The sequence below is a fragment of the Perca fluviatilis genome, chromosome 20, assembly GCF_010015445.1.
Source record: "Perca fluviatilis chromosome 20, GENO_Pfluv_1.0, whole genome shotgun sequence".
Lineage (NCBI taxonomy): Eukaryota > Metazoa > Chordata > Actinopteri > Perciformes > Percidae > Perca > Perca fluviatilis.
The window spans coordinates 26,261-43,951 of NC_053131.1; the positions used below are offsets into that span (position 1 = coordinate 26,261).

Here is a 17,691-nt window from a genome sequence, read left to right on the forward strand (position 1 = left end):
AACTTAAAGTGATTTCACAGCTTTAACTGAAGTTAGTTTGCTGCATATATGACCCTTTCCTTCTGCTAATGTTAGACTACATTTTAACATGTACCATTATTTTATCATTTTTACTAGATGCCACAGTTGGTTAAGTATTCAGTTAAGTATTACATTCACACAGGAGTATACAAAATAGGCTTTACCTATCAAGATAGGAAATTACCTATCGGGATAGAAAATGTTGGGCCTATGGGGAAGGTTACAGTTAGTATTGTACATGACATATTAGGGCTGCATATTGTTTGTGATTTATCTTCTCAAATGCATCAGTATTTATTGTTGAACACAAGCATGAAAAGAAGTGTCCCTACATGTAAATAAAATATTGTCTTAAATAAGCAAATTGTTGATTTAAGACAAGAATAGTCTGATCAAAAATACTAGAATATCAAGTTTTCAAAGCCAGCTTTTGGTACAAGAAAGTTACATATGAGCTACCAAACCCAATATGTGCACTATTATAGAGGCTTTATAATGTTATAATAAAGCCTCTGTACTGGAACTGAAATTCAGCCCGTGACTTTAAGATGGAGAGGCCTTTTACGCGAGTGCCCTTGGTGCACGAGCAGAAGGATTTTTTGCAGTTATTTTAATTCTAATAGTGTTTTTATGGTATAAAGAGAATCAGATTAAAATGGAGATTTGTGTGTGTGTGTGTGTGTGTGTGTGTGTGTGTGTCCTTACCTTCTCAGCTTGGCTCCCTCGCTCAGCTTCCCCTGTGATGGACCCTGCCTCTGCTTACTGATTGTGCAGCTACATATGCATGAGAAGAACATCAGTTATAAATATGACTAAAAATAAAACATTTTCTAATTCAATTACTCTACTGGTCACGAGGCTTGAAACTAAGTTTGCATATCCAACCAAAATGACAAGCTTAACTATCAACATGAAGGAAAACTTAAAGTGATTTCACAGCTTTAACTGAAGTTAGTTTGCTGCATATATGACCCTTTCCTTCTGCTAATGTTAGACTACATTTTAACATGTACCATTATTTTATCATTTTTACTAGATGCCACAGTTGGTTAAGTATTCAGTTAAGTATTACATTCACACAGGAGTATACAAAATAGGCTTTACCTATCAAGATATGAAATTACCTATCGGGATAGAAAATGTTGGGCCACTAATGACAGTGTGGTGTTTATATATATATATATATATATATATATATATATATATATATATATATATATATATATATATATATATATATATATATATGAATATCTGCTTTGAAAACCTTGTAATCAAAAATATTTTCTCGTTTGAAAAAAAAAACTACTTCCAAGCTGGAATCAATCACGCAACTATCTGGTATAGAGAGCAAAGCACTAACCACTTGACTATTGACTCATTGATGTCTATGGTGTCTCTGTTAACCTATTCAATTCACTTAAACCATCAATCACAAGGCGTGTGTCCGTGCGGTAAAGCATATCACGTTCCCGATTTAAACCAAAGACGGAAAAAAACTATGAGGTCAGTTTCCCGTGACAATATATGTGTACAATAATATAATAGTGTAAATAATATAATATAATCGTGAGCGTGAAAAGCGGAACTGACAGTCTGTCGCGAGCGTTCCACACAGGCAGATTAGAGCGGTGCACTCCCATGGTAGCTACCATTGGGAGAGAGGAGCAGCTGTGTCCTGTTGCTACACACGAAAGGTAAGCCAGGGTTTCCCACCCATAGACTAGCTAATGTGATTTGGTGCGCCACACAGCCTACACCGTTTGTTTGTTAATTTCTGTAACGCTATTTAAAACATGCGTTCAAACAGCGTTTCATTCACTCATCCGTCTCTCTGTCACACAGGCACGAAGCTGTCGTGTGTTAACAGCAAGACACATTTGAAACGCGGTCGACAAGTTTCCTCAGACAAGACTTCAGAGGCAAATCAGAGAGGTGAACATCGTCATTATAAAATAATTGGCTAAAAGTATTTAATTACTGTCTGCCCCGGGACCCAGTGAAAGGTGGGCTTGTAAACATAATCAGAGCCGGCCCGATGCATAAGCGAACTAAGCGTCTACTTGGAGCCTCCAGGCCACCAGGGGGCCCCAATCGAGTGTTGTTTTTTCTCCTTAACATTCGCCGACGGTCCCATCTGGGCTCCCGTAGTTCAGAATGGACCCAGCCCTCCCCAGCGCGTATGCCATGGAGATACACAAACAAGATGGCAGCGACAGCGGCTAATATGAGTTATTTTCTTAACTAGTCGTTTCATTACTTACTTAACCGTAATCTCCGCCGAAATGACCGGCAACACATGGTGCTCTTTACCCGGCTCAAAGTCACCCATTCTCGAATAACTGAACCACGAACTACTGCTGACCTGACGGAGCGAGTATTGGACGGAGCACCATGGAGCACCGTCAGCTGTTGAGGAACTCGGTTGCAGCTCAACACATCTACTAGAACGCGCCATTAACCTGTAGCGGCTTATACAACTAGTAATTTCCGCTTTATAGCACGGAGCTCCTCTTCAATGTTTTTTTTACCGCTAGTTACCACGATGGAGCTTGCTACAGGTATGCTACACTCATGAGACCATGTCATGTTAATGTACGTTACTCAGCAACAGGTGAAACAGGAGCAAGTCAAACTACTAAACAACTAAAGTCAAAATGAATTGAACTTTTACTGAGGAACGAGAGGTGAATTACCTGTATGTGTGAAAACAGCTTTATCTCACGCATCCGTTTAGTTGTTGATAGCATAATTATATAATTTGTTGAATACATAGCATATGATTTTGTCATTCTTTTACAGAGGGCGCCCCTTCCCAATACATTGGTAGGGAAACACTCAAATGAATTTGCATAAAATTGGCATGAATAATCATAATGGTATACATGTCCCGTGTGTGTATGTGTGTGTGTGATCTTGTCAGTTATTTGTCATCTGCAGATTGATTTTATAGGGGGGGGGGTTAAATCATGAATCAGATTTTTTGTGAAACAAATCAGGGATTTTTTTGAGGGCATATCGCCTAGCCCTACTTCCTACTAACACAGTGTATGTCCGGCAAACTCACAGCTGACAACCACGCAGCTAAACTAGACTTGGACTTAGTCGGCTGATTGTTAACGGTTAATAAGCGGTTAACATCGGTCAGGACAAAAAATTTAAATATGCATCCCTATCAGGATAAATACAGAACATGAAGTCCTGTGGGATTGAATATCGCGTCTCAATTTGTGCTTTATCCTTCTCTTTCCCTGTATGTACTCCAGACCACAGAAACTCCGCTGGCCGAGCTTCCAGAACTCCCATCGGCCCAGCTCCAGATTAGCTGCCAGTCTGTGCTACAGATGAATCTACTCCAGAAGCTCTCCCTGCTGCAGCTCACTGCTCTGCTGGAGAGACACACCCCTACAAACAAACATGGCTTTAGCTGGTGAGGGGACTAGAGGAAATGAAATCCATAATTGCCGGGAAGGGGCGTACATTGTCTTTTTCTGTGGTTCTGAGAAGCGCTCAGATTCTTGTGAACAGCTGCTCTTACAAAGACGAGCTTGTCCTGAGTCACACATAGCGTCTCCCTGCTAAACACACTCGCACCCATGCAGATAGATACACACAGCCATATATCTGTGGGTGTATTCTTGTAAAACAGTCAGAGTTGCATGCTTCAACTCTGGGGTTCGTGGTTATAGACTTTGGCGTCATCTTGCACCCAAGTGCACACACACACACACACACACACACACACACACACACACACACACACACACACACACACACACACACAGTAACAAAGTGGGACAGACAATTTTTGCGGATGTATAAAGCAGTAGGATCCTCCCCTTTTAACACCCGTCCGTACATCCTACTCCCCCTCCTCTATTCTCCCCTCACCCCTCTCATAAACCTAGAGACAGGCATCTACAGCTGCCTGGTTTCCTGCTTGCACACACATAACACACACACATTTTAGTAGCCAGGCTAATTCATTAGTAGTGATGTGATTTGGACTCGCAGGGTTTTACATTCAATCTGAACTAAACTACAGCCATTTGAAATATGTCTGAGATTGTGATGAATCCAAATTTGTAATGTCTGTTGGTGTTCTTCTTCCGCAGAGCTGTTTCACCCTTATTATTGTAAGACGTGTTGTTGATAACAAAGTAGGTTCTTCAAATAAGACCTAGTAAGAATGAAGACATGTCACAACTTTTTTGACCTTTTTAAAGAAATCCTTTTACAACTAAATTGTTTAAATTCTATAAAGGCAATGTGTAGCATATATTGATGAGATGGGTTTTCTTTTATTGTGTGTGTGTGTATGTTGCAGGGCTGTGCCAAGGTTTATGAAGCGGATCAAGGTGCGTGAATATGTTCGGTGTGCCACTACAAGTCATCGTCCAGCGGACAGGCCAGCCCCTCCCTCAGGGCATTCAGCAGGCCATGCGCTATTTACGCAGCCAGTGTCTCGACCAGGTAACATAAAGTACACAAATAAACACACACATATGGACAGATTTGTATATAAACTTGTAATTGCAGTGTACACATACCGTCAAAGTCCCTGCCAGTCATGTCATTTAGCTTTAGGTACGGTTTTCAGTTTCCACAACTAAGAGAAAAAGCTTTTTCTTTAAGCTACTGGAGTCACATATTTCAAGTTTAGGACATCTACAATCAGGCATATAATCATCCCTGATTTTTGTTTAACTGGGTGTTACACAAGATGGAGCAGTGAATTGGAAAAAAAACCCTGATACCCACTTAGTCAGTATGTGTATACAGTTTCTTTCTCTCCTCTCTTTGCCACATAGGAGGTCTGGGGAGTGTCAAAATGTGCAGCTGTTAAGTCACCTGTGTCTGTCTGTCTAATCCAGAGACTGTGTGTGTGTGTGTGTGTGTGTGTGTGTGTGTGTGTGACAGAAAGCGGGAGTAAGGAGAATAGTTATAACTTAGGGCAAAACAGAGTGATGGTGTTCTTTTGAAAGCAAGAAAAGGCGCCTCTGTTTAAAAGTGGTGAAGGCTAATGGAAAATTTTCAGGCTAGACAAACCTCTTTTCCTCCCCAACATTGCCATTTCATACAGCCTTAAAAGGCCACTGATGAGGTCCCACACAACATTCAGTGCAAGAATGCCAGCTGGGTGTCATGGGAGCTTCTTGTAAATACAGTCAACAGGATCTACTGTGATGTAACCGTGTTGACTGTAAGCCCTGGATTTGGGGATAAGTCAAGAATATTATTTTTCAATGATAACATCCTGCAGCTTAAAAATATATATTTTTTAATGTGCTTTGGGCACATGAATCAGTTTTGATACGCCTTTGCTGACAGAACGACTGAACCACTGGTTCACTGTACCGCATCATTGCCAAACACCTTGTCTCCCTGTGTTTGTCCTGTAAACAAACACAGTCCAAGTTACATAACTCGTTGATGCAATTCATGCTGTCATTTGCTCAAGCAATGTTATGATTACAAAAAGTAAATGTGCCAACCGTTTTTAAAGTCCCCATTGTGCAGAACTGGACTTAACTTCACGTCTCTGTCCATTTAATCCAAACTCAAGAATTGGTGAAAGAAGTTAAAATACAGCATAGTCCCACAAAAGCTGCAAACCCATGAATCTACCCCGTCTAGTGTGGTTCTGTGTGTCCACTAGGAGAGCATTTGAATGGATGAACAGGAAATAATCAGCAAACTACAGTACACTGTTACTTATCCAATTTTAATCCCATTCCGCCTCAAGTGTTGCTCAGCCCAGTGCAGTCTTCTTTGACATGCGACAGTAAATCCTAAGAGGCTGCATACTGTGGATCATTAGTGTATATTTGATTAGATCACTTCCTGGCTTCCTGTCATGGCCACATCACACAACAAGTTAACTCGATTACCGCCCAAATTATTTTCTTTAATTAGATTTGTATTTGTTCGCGGAAGTTCATAGGAAGGAGGATGTCCTATGAAATAACTAACAGTAATTTGCCTTAATTTCAACAAGCCTTTTCTTATCTAATGAAATCCTTTTCTTAGACTGAAATATTGTGAGTGTTCAATTAAACCTGAAAGATGACATACAATCAGACCGAGAGAAAGAAAGAATGAGAAAACAAGAAGATGAAATTAGGATGTGGTGTGTTTCCATCCTTATTCAAGCTACGCTTAATACAGTTTTCCATTAATTAAGGGGGCATTAATGTAATCAGGGTGGGGATGCCTGACAAACACAAAACATTAAGTAGAGACTTAGTGCTGATCACTCTTATCATAGGACATCAAAGGACCCAAAAGGCTTACAAATAAATCAAATCATTCTCCCTTCTTAAACAAGATCCAAATAAAAATGTTCAAATCAAACATATTTAACCATCATGCACCCTGGCGGCTCCAGCAACACAATGGAAAGGTGAGGCCTGACCCTCATCGTCCTCCTTTCCCACAGATCCCAGGGGAGATGAATCGCTGCAGGAACTCTTATGTGGAGCAGGCGCTGCTGTCGCGATGGCTGGAGGACCTCTCCGGGGACAGAGAACAAAACTTGTCCCTCTGTTTGACTGAGTCCAAAAGCTGATAAGGAAGGTAGTGCTAAAAAACACACACACACACACACTTGCTTCATGCAATGATGAAATGCTTTGCACTGATACACTGTTTTTTGTTTTTGCTATTTAGGGACAATTGGATAGGTTAGAAAGTTCTGAAAAAGAATCTGATCAGTCAAACCATTATAGTATGTTATCTTCTGAAACCTACAAGAAAATGCCTACTACTGAGGGTATAGTTAAAGGGGTTCCACTCACATAACTTGATTATTAGAGCTAAAGATTTGACACTGAAGTGCAGTGGTCATTCTGTTTGGTCAATGGGAATTGGGAATATAGGTTAAACAGTAAAAAGAACAATTCTCTGTTCCTTTCTCATATACATGGAAAACTTTTTTTGGTGTCTGATTTATATCCACTTATTTTGCTCAGGTAGTGATTTAATGTGCACTTTTAACATTGGCTTAACCTCAACACCTGATGGATTGAGAATTTCTCGTAATGATGCATCTAACAAAACCACGTTTGTTAATCACAGTGTGGCTGATATGACCTCACTGATGCGGCGTCTGTAATCAGCCCTGCCTCTGACTGCATGAAACCTGACAACCTGCACTACACAGCTCATGTTACTACAGGGCTTGATGAAGAATGCTCAAAACGGTTCTTTAGAGACATAATGACAGTTTGACAACCTCACATCTGATTTGGACTGATATGGACTGTGTTGTAGCTGCATGCTTGACTGACAACCAATATAGTTTTTTTTTGGTGCCCAGCTTGTGTTTTTTCTACATCTCTCAAGGCTGCATCTGCTTTTCTTTCCTCGAGAGAGTTTTTTGGTACAGTGCTGTTTTCATGTAAAATGAACAGAAGAGCAGCTTTTTCAGTTTAGTGTTAATGATTAGGATTTTTTTTTTACTTGAGCCTGTCACATAAAAATGTCTGTACACGTTCCTGAGGTCACTGTAAGACTTTTTGCTGCCGAAACTAATGAAGCGTTCGTGAATATGAAACTGGCTTCCCCGACGCTGGGACTGCCAGATCCCTAAAAACAGTTTATGCAGACCGTTGATGAGCACAAGAGCTGCGTGGCTCTGTGTTGCTGCAACACCACGGCGACAAAACTCTGTCCAGTTGCAAATTTCTCTGCTAAACTTGATTCTGCCACTTGAAGCATTAAATACGCCCTGTTCCACATTCTGTATCACACATTTTGTGGGAACAGAATGAAAAACTCTATTTATCTGTGGCCAGGTACCTTAGATATTACTACTCTGTTAGATTGCAAAATTATTAGTATGTGTATGTGTAGTATGTGATTAGTATGATGGAAATACAATTGAGGGAAACAGTTGTTTCACAATGGTGAAGCAACATTGGTTCACAAATGGTTTCTTTCTGGATAAAGATTACTGTCAGCCGGTGTAGGAGCCAAAGCCCTACTCACTGAAATAATTCCAAAATGGAGAATTCCTACCAAAATCTCAAGTATAGTGGTTTGCATTCAAAATGCAACATGCATACATTTGACAAAAGCTCTGCTTATTGTACTGAGGTATAGAATGTGCACGCGCAAGCGACTTAACCTGTCACCCTTTTTTGAGATTTTGTTTACAGCACCTCCACACATTGGACTTGGGTAAGGAGGACACCCACCAGACACACCACTGTGTGAGCACCAAATGGTAAGCCTTTTGTGAAATCATGTTGATCCTATTTGCAAATATATCTTTTTTAATAAAATACAAAAACCCAACTTGGTTCTAGTCTCAGACTGTCTTATTTGTTTCAATTTACTAAACTCTGAAAACATTAAGCATTTGTGAGAGAATTAAAGTAGAATTTAAACATAAAATATAAGGAATTGTGCTTAAATGTAATTTTCCCATTATATTCCACCCTTGTGATTACAACCTAATCACAATACACAAATTACTTTAATGATTACATATATTTCTTTGCAAATAGCGTCTTCCATGTCCATGTCTTCTATTGTCAGAGGTTAATAGCACTTGACAAATCGTTGGAAACTGTGTGTGTGTGTGTGTGTGTGTGTGTGTGTGTGTGTGTGTGTGTGGTCCCCATCTTGGCTGTATTGATCCTCTGTAAGAAGGAGCATTTAAACACACTGCGTTTCAAGGTTTGATCTATGTCATCATTCAAACACACACACACACAGCAGATACTTTGAGGCGTGGTTGAACTGGCTACCTCCGCTGGTGAATCCTGAGCATTATACTGCATAAGAACTGTAAGATGAGTGTATTTACATGAGATGATTTTATTTAAATAGTGGTGTATATATACAGTAAAGGCCAAAAGTTTGGACACACCTTCTCAGTCAATGTGTTTCTGAGAGAGAGACTGAGAGACTCAAATCAAACTAAATCCCACACATAAATATACTCATGTTTCCCCTTTGTCTTTGCAACTTATTCAAACAAGCCATTAGGCTGTATTTCTAAACACTCAACTGTAGGTTTTTTTTATATAGTGTGTGTATAAGCGATAAGTCTTATTCAGGCTGCCCTAGACACCAAACCTCCAGACTCAGATGTCTGTCTCACAGATGTGAAACAGACAGACTCCGCTTTCGGATGGATGGTGTGTTGCATATTTACATTATCACACGTTTACATGTGCAGACGAACCTGATGGTCTCCATCAATTACCCGATCCATTGTATGCAGTTTTAAAGCCTTTGATGTGTGTGTGTGTGTGTGTGTGTGTGTGTGGGTGTGGGTGTGTGGGTGGGTGGGTGGGTGTGGGTGGGGTATAAGTAGGCCTACACCGCTATTGTAAACCGTCCAGTTCAGACCCACAACATTTTGAGGTGAGTCAGATTATACGTTATAACAGCTGGGCTGTAAACCGGAATGTGGTCACTGCAAGGGATTTAATTGCATTTGGTTGGTAGCATGTTGATGTTGTACAAGTTGTGTTTAAAATGCCGAAGCATTAACGACGTGCTGTTATTATTGTAAGATTGTCAGGCTTAAATCATTACACTCGTTTAAACGTTTTGTTGGCGGTGCCTCGCTGTGCTTCGCTGTAGATTGCGTTGTCTCGGCAAATTGTGATTCTTTTTTCTTAACGTTTATGGTGTTCATATGGCCGTAAGCCTACCAAGATTGGATTTCGTGACGGCGAATTGTTAAATTGTTAATTAAATTGAAATTAACAACCTCAGTTTTTGTCAGTGTAATTTAAGATTTTAAAAATAATTTTTTTTTGGGGGAACATATACTGTAATATTTCACCGGTAATACGACCGAAGTAATATTATTAAAATACAGATTGGGCTAAAAATACCAATAGGCTAATAACTGGGTTCCTTTTTGTTGATTTATATTTTTTAAACTATAATGCCTCATATATCAACATTTATTTTTTGTTATCATGATATTCATTTCTTTATTACACTAATATTATTTCGGTCTTATTACCGGTGAAATGTTACAGTGTATGCTGTAATACAGACCATAGGCTTTATTGTCCGGGCGGCACGCATTCACAGCAGATAATCCTCCATTCATTTCAAATAATCGGCCACAGCGAACAGCGGGGTCTTTCTTTACGACAGGTTCGCCTGAATATACATATATAGCCTATATATACAGTCAGTAGTTGAGTCACAACAGTATGCTCCTTTTTATGCGCACATATTCTGTATATATGTATGCTGACGTGGAAATTCCACACCTTCTGTGAAAGAATGTTCCACGTTTTACGTGAGGATTTCTGTAAATCCTCACGTAAAACGTTATTGTATATATTGTAACACCGGTTTATGAAATTTAAGTCATTTTAGCCTAAAAGCCTAGACTACACTGCCTTAGATTTGTGTCACAGGGCGCTGGGTTCCTTTTTGTTGATTTATATTTTTTAAACTATAATGCCTCATATATCAACATTTATTTTTTGTTATCATGATATTCATGTCTTTATTCCACTAATATTATTTCGGTCTTATTACACATGAAATATTACACCGCTGTAGATTGCGTTTGTCTCGGCAAATTGTGATTTTTTTTTCTTAACGTTTATGGTGTTCATATGGCCGTAAGCCTACCAAGATTGGATTTCGTGACGGCGAATTGTTACATTGTTAATTAAATTGAAATTAACAACCTCAGTTTTTGTCAGTTTAATTTAAGATTTTAAAAATAATTTTTTTTGGGGGGAACGTATACTGTAATATTTCACCGGTAATACGACAGAAGTAATATTATTAAAATACAGATTGGGCTAAAAATACCAATAGGCTAATAACTGGGTTCCTTTTTGTTGATTTATATTTTTTAAACTATAATGCCTCATGTATCAACATTTATTTTTTGTTATCATGATATTCATGTCTTTATTCCACTAATATTATTTCGGTCTTATTACACATGAAATATTACACCGCTGTAGATTCCGTTTGTCTCGGCAAATTGTGATTTTTGTGCTCATTGACTGAATATTATAAGAATTAATAAGAGTGTGGTCGTGAGCTGGGGGGGGGTGTCACTCACTGTTCCTCAAAGTGTGGCAGGTAAAGACATATTCTGCTGCTAGACTGCATTTTGCTTTGTGCTTTTGTTTGTGTGTTCCAGTTGGTGATGTAGTTTAGTTTCTGTTGTGTTATAATTTGGTTAATTCTGATTGAACCGGACCAGTCTGTCTCTGTCTCTGTCTCTCTGTGCGTCTCTCTCTCTGTCTCTCTGTGTGTCTCTCTCTCTGTCAGGACAAACACGCATGCATCATGCTGTCATTTAGAAACAAGTAGTACTGCCTTTTCATCTGCTATATTATTCTAAACAAACCACTTTTACACCCCCTCTCTCCGTGTCTCTCTTTCTCTCGCTCTCTCTCTCTCTCTGTCTTTGTCTCTCTCTGTCCCTCTGTCTCTCTCTCTCTCTCTCTCTCTCTCTCTCTCTCTCTATCTGTCTCTCTATCTCTCTCTTTTTTCTGTCTCTTTCTCTTTCTCTCTGTCTCTCTCTCTCTCCCTCTCTCTCTCTGTCTTTGTCAATTCAAATTCAAAGAGGCTTTATTAGCATGACCATATTGACATACAGTATTGCTAAAGCACATAAACAGTGAAACATGTTACACATTTACATCCAGTAGTCCAATAGGATGCAGACAGTAAACATTAAGTTAACATTCATCATGTCAACACAATGTAACAATATGAACAACACTGATGATATCAGCAACAACATGAAAACAACAATATTACAGGTGTGTGTGTGTGTGTGTGTCTGTGTCTTTGTGGGTGTGTCTGTGTGTGTCTGTGTGTGTGTGTATATGTGTGTATGGGGGTGTCACTCACTGTTCCTCAAAGTGTGGCAGGTAAAGACATATTCTGCTGCTAGACTGCAGCTAGGTAGCACTGCATTTTGCTTTGTGCTTTTGTTTGTGTGTTCCAGTTGGTGATGTAGTTTAGTTTCTGTTGTGTTATAATCTGGTTAACTCTGGTTGGTTGGTTCCCAGACTGGTCCTGAGGCAGAACCGGGTCAGGAGGTGACCTGAGCATCAGGACCAGCTGAGTGAGGGGACTCTTCTCTTTGCTCAGCTCTTGGTGTTGCAGGGCTTTCTGCTGGTAGGAGTGGGGGTCACTGTTTTTTAGATGTAGCCAATATTTGATTGCACGTTTTTGAATTTTGATGAATAAAGGGAATTGGCCTAATTCAGCTCTGCAGGCGTTGTTGGTGGTTTTTCTGTGCATCTGTAGGATGCTTTTACAGAACTCTAGATGCAGGGTTTCAACTGGGTTTTTGTCCAAATGGGCCTGATTCTGGTAGGAAATAGGACCCCACACCTCACTTGCCGTAGAGGAGAATTGGTTCTATTACAGATTCAAATAGTTTGAGCCAGATTCTAACTGGGATTTTAATGTTGATTTGACTTTTTATTGCATAAAATGCCCTGCGTGCTTTCTCTCTCAGCTCCATTATCGCTGGGTTGAAACTTCCAGTGGAACTTATTTTGAGTCCTAAATAATTGTAATGTGTACAGCGGTCTAATTTATGTGTTCCTAATGTGAAGCTGCATGTGTTTCCTTGAGATCTGGATCTTTTCTGAAAGGTCATTATCTTTGTCTTTTGAGTGTTTACTGCCAGGGCCCAGGTCTGGCAGTACTGCTCCAGCAGGTCCAGGTTCTGCTGTAAGCCCTGTTCTGTAGGGGACAACAGGACCAGTCAGTCTCTCTCTCTCTCTCTCTCTCTCTCTCTCTCTCTCTCTCTCTCTCTCTCTGTCTCTGTCTCTGTCTCTCTCTCTCTCTCTCTCTCTCTCTCTCTCTCTCTCTCTCTCTCTCTGTCTGTCTGTCTGTCTGTCTCTCTCTCTCTCTCTCTCTCTCTCTCTGTGTGAGCGGATGCGTGAGTGTGTGTGCAGAGTCTCAGGAGCGTGTGAGTTTCTATCTTTGTTTTTCTCTTTATTTTGGGTTTTGTATGTGTTTATTTGGTTGTGTGGTGGTTAGTTATTAGTTGGTGGAGGGTTTAGTTCGGGTAGTTTGGTTGTCAGCCGGGTATAATGCCCGTGGCTGGCGGCCATGCGGTGCTAGAGAAGCTAACACGCCGACATGCGGTGAGGATTTCCCCGCATGTGGGCTGTTCAGTGGAGGAGGCCAGCTATGCTGTCGGGGAGGTAGTGGGCTTTGACAGCGTGCTGTCTGCCTCTCGTATGAACAGGGCAGTGGTGATTTTCCTGGATGATGTGGTGAATGTTGACACTGTGGTGGAGAAAGGTGTTGTGATCCGGGATACTTTCACCCCGGTTCTCCCGCTGGTGAGCCCGGCTAAACGGATCACCGTTTCAAACGCTCCTCCGTTCATTAAAACTGACGATTTGGCCAGAGAGCTGTCGCGGTACGGCCAGCTGATGTCTCCCATTAAAATGGTTCCGCTCGGGTGCAAATCACCAAAACTCAGGCATGTAATGTGTCACAGAAGACAAGTCTTCATGATTTTAAAGGAAAACGCGGCGGATCTAAATTTAACGTTCAGTTTTAAAGTTGACGGCTTCAGTTATGTTGTGTTTGCAACGTCGGATACGATGAAGTGTTTTGGATGCGGGGAGGAGGGTCATTTGGTCCGTTCCTGTCCGCGCCGGCCGGCCCCCGGTCCCGCGGATCCGGCCCCCGGTCCCGCGGATCCGGCCTCCGGTCCCGATGGGCCGGGCGGTTCGGCGGAGACGGCCCCCGGTCCCGATGGGCCGGGTGGTTCGGCCGATCGGGCCGCAGAGCCGCCTCCGGGGGGCTCAGACTCAGATGTTGCGCCTCCTGCGGCTGACTCAGACTCGGCAGGTGTGCAACAGAGTGCAGAAACTGCACAGGTTACAGAGCCAGTCACGCAGGAAAAAGAGAGAAATGTTGAACATAGTGAGAGTGTAAACGAAGGCCATGACCAGTCTAATGACAAACCAGACAATAACAAACAGACAGGGAAAAAGAAAGGCAGTGCAAAAGGAAAAGGCTGCAGTCAGGAGGTTATTAACGTGGCTGATGTTGATTTGGCTGATAATCTGTCTGAAGAGATGGAGATCATTAAAGGTTCCAGCAAAAGAAAAAGCAGTGCTCACAAGGAGCAGAGTGAGTCAAAAGCTAAAAAGCTGCTGGAGGATCTGAGTGATGAGGATGAGGATGATGAGGAGGAATGTGAGTGGACTGCATCCCAAGCAGAAGAGTTAACTCTTTATCCTCTGGATAAAATTAAGAAGTTCCTGCAGGACACTAAAGGGATCAAGGCAGTTAAGACCGAGCAGTTCTTCCCTGATCTCAGAGGGTTCATCAGGTCTGTGGCCTGGCTCAGGACAGATACAGAAGGGTTCACTAAACAAGAGGGTTACCGCCTCAAGAAACTGGTCACCAAAGTCAGAGCTCAACTGATTGAGGATGATGATTAAGTGTAATATGTTTCTTCACATACATGTTGTGTGTGTTTTTGTTTTTGCTCTTTCCTTTTTAATGGCGGAACTAAAAATTGGATCTTTAAACATTAATGGAGCAAGAAGCGATGTTAAAAGAGCTTCTCTTTTTCAACTGATGGAGCTCAAAGCTCTTGATGTTATTTTTTTGCAAGAGACTCACAGTGATGTGGGGAATGAGAGTGAGTGGAGGAAGCAGTGGCCGGGGGAGGTTATTCTCAGCCATAAGGCCTCTAACAGTGGGGGGGTCGGGGTGCTCTTCTCTAAGGGCTTTCGGCCCTGCTCCTTTAGTGTGGAGGAGATCATGTGTGGGCATATCATAAAAATTAAGGTTCAGTATGAAAATGTAAACCTTATTTTTATAAATGTGTATGCTCCAGTTCTGGCCGTTGAACGAATGACTTTTTTAAACCTTTTGTGTGATGTCATTCAGGATTGTACTGATGATTTTTTGTTTTTGGGAGGTGATTTTAATTGCACAGAGAACCCCACTTTAGACCGAAACCACCTAGAGCCTCATCCTGCCTCCTCAGCCCGACTCAGGCGTCTGATGGAGGGCTGTGAGCTGAAGGATGTGTGGAGAGGGTTTCACCTGAACACCAGGCAGTACACCTGGAGTCAATCCAGAGACAACATGTTGTCTTTGGCCAGGCTGGACAGGTTTTATTGTTTTAAACACCATTTTGGTGTTTTTAAGCAGTGTGTAATTACTCCTGTTGGTTTTAGTGACCATTGTCTTGTCCAGTGCTTTGTTTATATTCAAAATGTAAAATTGCACAGCGCATATTGGCATTTTAATACTGGACTTTTAAACGATAACTCTTTTAAAGAGGGGTTTGCGTGTGTGTGGGGTATACACCGGAGCCAAAAGTCCAGTTTCCCATCGTTGCAGCAGTGGTGGGATATTGGGAAGGTTCAGGTGAAACTTTTTTGTCAGCAATATACTCGCAATGTCACCAAGCACATTACCAGGTCTCTTCAAGACCTAGAGATAGAAGTAGTGGAGTTACAGGAGTTGGTGGATTCTACAGGAAATCAAAGGCATGTTGAAGCTCTTAAAGTCAAAAGGCTGCTTTAGCCAACCTGTTGGGCATCACAGCACAGGGGGCTCTGGTCCGCTGCCGCTTCATGAACGCCTCCCAGATGGATGCCCCCTCGCAGTTCTTCTTTGGTCTGGAGCGGAAGAACGGGCAGAGAAAGATCATCCACTCCCTTCGCTCCGCAGATGGAGGTACGATCACGGGGACACCTGAGATCAGAAGGTATGCCACATCGTTTTATAAAGACCTGTTCGGAGAGGAGTATGTGGAAGACGCTGAGTCAGCTGCTCCTTTCTACGATGGCCTTCCTCAGGTGGGTGCTGATAACAACACGATGCTGGACGACCATCTGTCCCTGAACGAGCTGCATGTGGCTCTGATGAGCCTGGGGAACGGGAAGGCACCAGGCATCGACGGGCTGCCTGTGGATTTTTATAAGACCTTCTGGCCCGTGGTTGGAGAGGATCTGCTGGAGGTGTTCCAGGACAGCCTGAGCAGAGGACGTCTGCCGCTGAGCTGCAGAAGGGCAGTCATCACCCTGCTGCCGAAGAAGGGAGATCTGCAGGAGATAAAGAACTGGAGACCTGTTTCTCTGCTGTGTGGGGACTACAAGATCTTGTCGAAGGCTCTCGCTTCTCGGCTTCGGGAGGTGATGAGTGAAGTGGTTCATATTGACCAGACCTACTGTGTGCCCGGCAGGTTAATGAGTGATAATATCACTCTAGTTCGGCATGTTTTGGACGTCTCTAGCTCACTGGGTATGGATACTGGTCTTATTTCCATAGACCAGGAAAAGGCTTTTGACCGGGTTGAACATCAGTACTTGTGGCACACGCTCAATGCTTTTGGTTTCAGCCCAGGTTTCATAGCTAAGATTTGGGTACTGTACCGTGACATTGCGAGTATATTGAAGGTTAATGGTGGTTTGGCTGCACCTTTTAATGTGCAGAGAGGGGTACGGCAGGGATGCTCTCTGTCGGGGATGCTTTATTCCCTGGCTATTGAGCCTCTGCTTCATAAACTCAGGAATGAACTTTTGGGTGTCTATTTTCCTGGGTGTGCTTCAGCTGTTAAACTTTCAGCTTATGCTGACGATGTCGTGATTGTTTTAAATAAACAAGCAGATATCAATACTTTGGTAGCAAATGTGAGTGTTTTTAATCACATCTCTTCTGCCAAGGTTAATTGGGCTAAGAGTGAAGCGGTGGTGGTGGGGGCTGGGTTGCAGGGCACTCTATCTCTCCCAGGAGGGCTAACATGGAAAAAAGGAGGGATAAAGTATTTGGGAGTGTTTTTGGGTGAGGACTGTGTGTTGGAAAAAAACTGGGATAACGCTCTGGAGAAGATAGAAGGCCGGTTAAAAAAATGGAAGTGGCTTTCACCGAGCATGTCCTACAGAGAGAGGACTCTGGTTATCAACAATCTGCTGGCTTCCTCTCTGTGGCATAAACTGTCTTGTGTGGACCCCCCTTCTAATTTGCTTGTTAAAATTCAAGCTGTTTTAGTTAATTTCTTTTGGGACAAGCTGCACTGGATTCCCCAGTCTGTTCTGTTCCTTCCACTGGAAGAAGGAGGACAAGGACTGGTACATTTGGCCAGCAGGGGCACTGCTTTCCGCCTGCAGTTCCTCCAGAGGCTGCTCTATGGCCCTAAGGACCTGGTCTGGAGACCTCTGGCCCACTGGGTGCTGAACAGTTTTAAAGGTTTTAGATTAACGGATTCGCTGTTCCTGATGGACGCCAGGAAGCTGAGTGTCCAGTTTTTACCTCCTTTCTATCGAGGCTTGTTCACCGTGTGGAAGCTGGTGGTCAAGGAGAGACGGCTGCAAGGTGACTCCCTACACTGGCTGCTGCAGGAGCCGGTGGTCTACGGGGACCGGCTGGATTACCCCTGCTGGGCTGGTTCAGCCATCACGGACACATTCTGCAGAGCACGGGTGCTCACCCTGGGGACGGTGGTGGACATCACAGGACATAAACTGACAATGCTGCTGCTTTGGCAGCTGTTCTGGGGGTGAGATCCATCAGGATCATCACCAAACTGTTGGATTACTGGAAGCAAAAACTGACCGGACATGAATCCATCATGTTGGAGCAATATACTGGTGGTCTGACCACACCTCAGACTGAGGACTCCTTCCCTGATTTATGTGTCTGTCCATGTCTGGATCACTATGTTGG

At 42.4% G+C, this 17,691-nt stretch overlaps 1 long non-coding RNA gene across 1 annotated transcript; it reads left to right on the plus strand.

The window, feature by feature from the left end:
* Positions 1-1,634: 1,634 nt before the first annotated feature.
* On the plus strand, positions 1,635-8,854 carry LOC120549207. Its single transcript, XR_005637348.1, has 7 exons — positions 1,635-1,718; positions 1,867-1,956; positions 3,288-3,451; positions 4,349-4,494; positions 6,461-6,597; positions 8,168-8,248; positions 8,743-8,854. It is a non-coding gene; the product is annotated as an uncharacterized LOC120549207 (long non-coding RNA).
* The last annotated feature ends 8,837 nt before the right edge of the window (positions 8,855-17,691 follow it).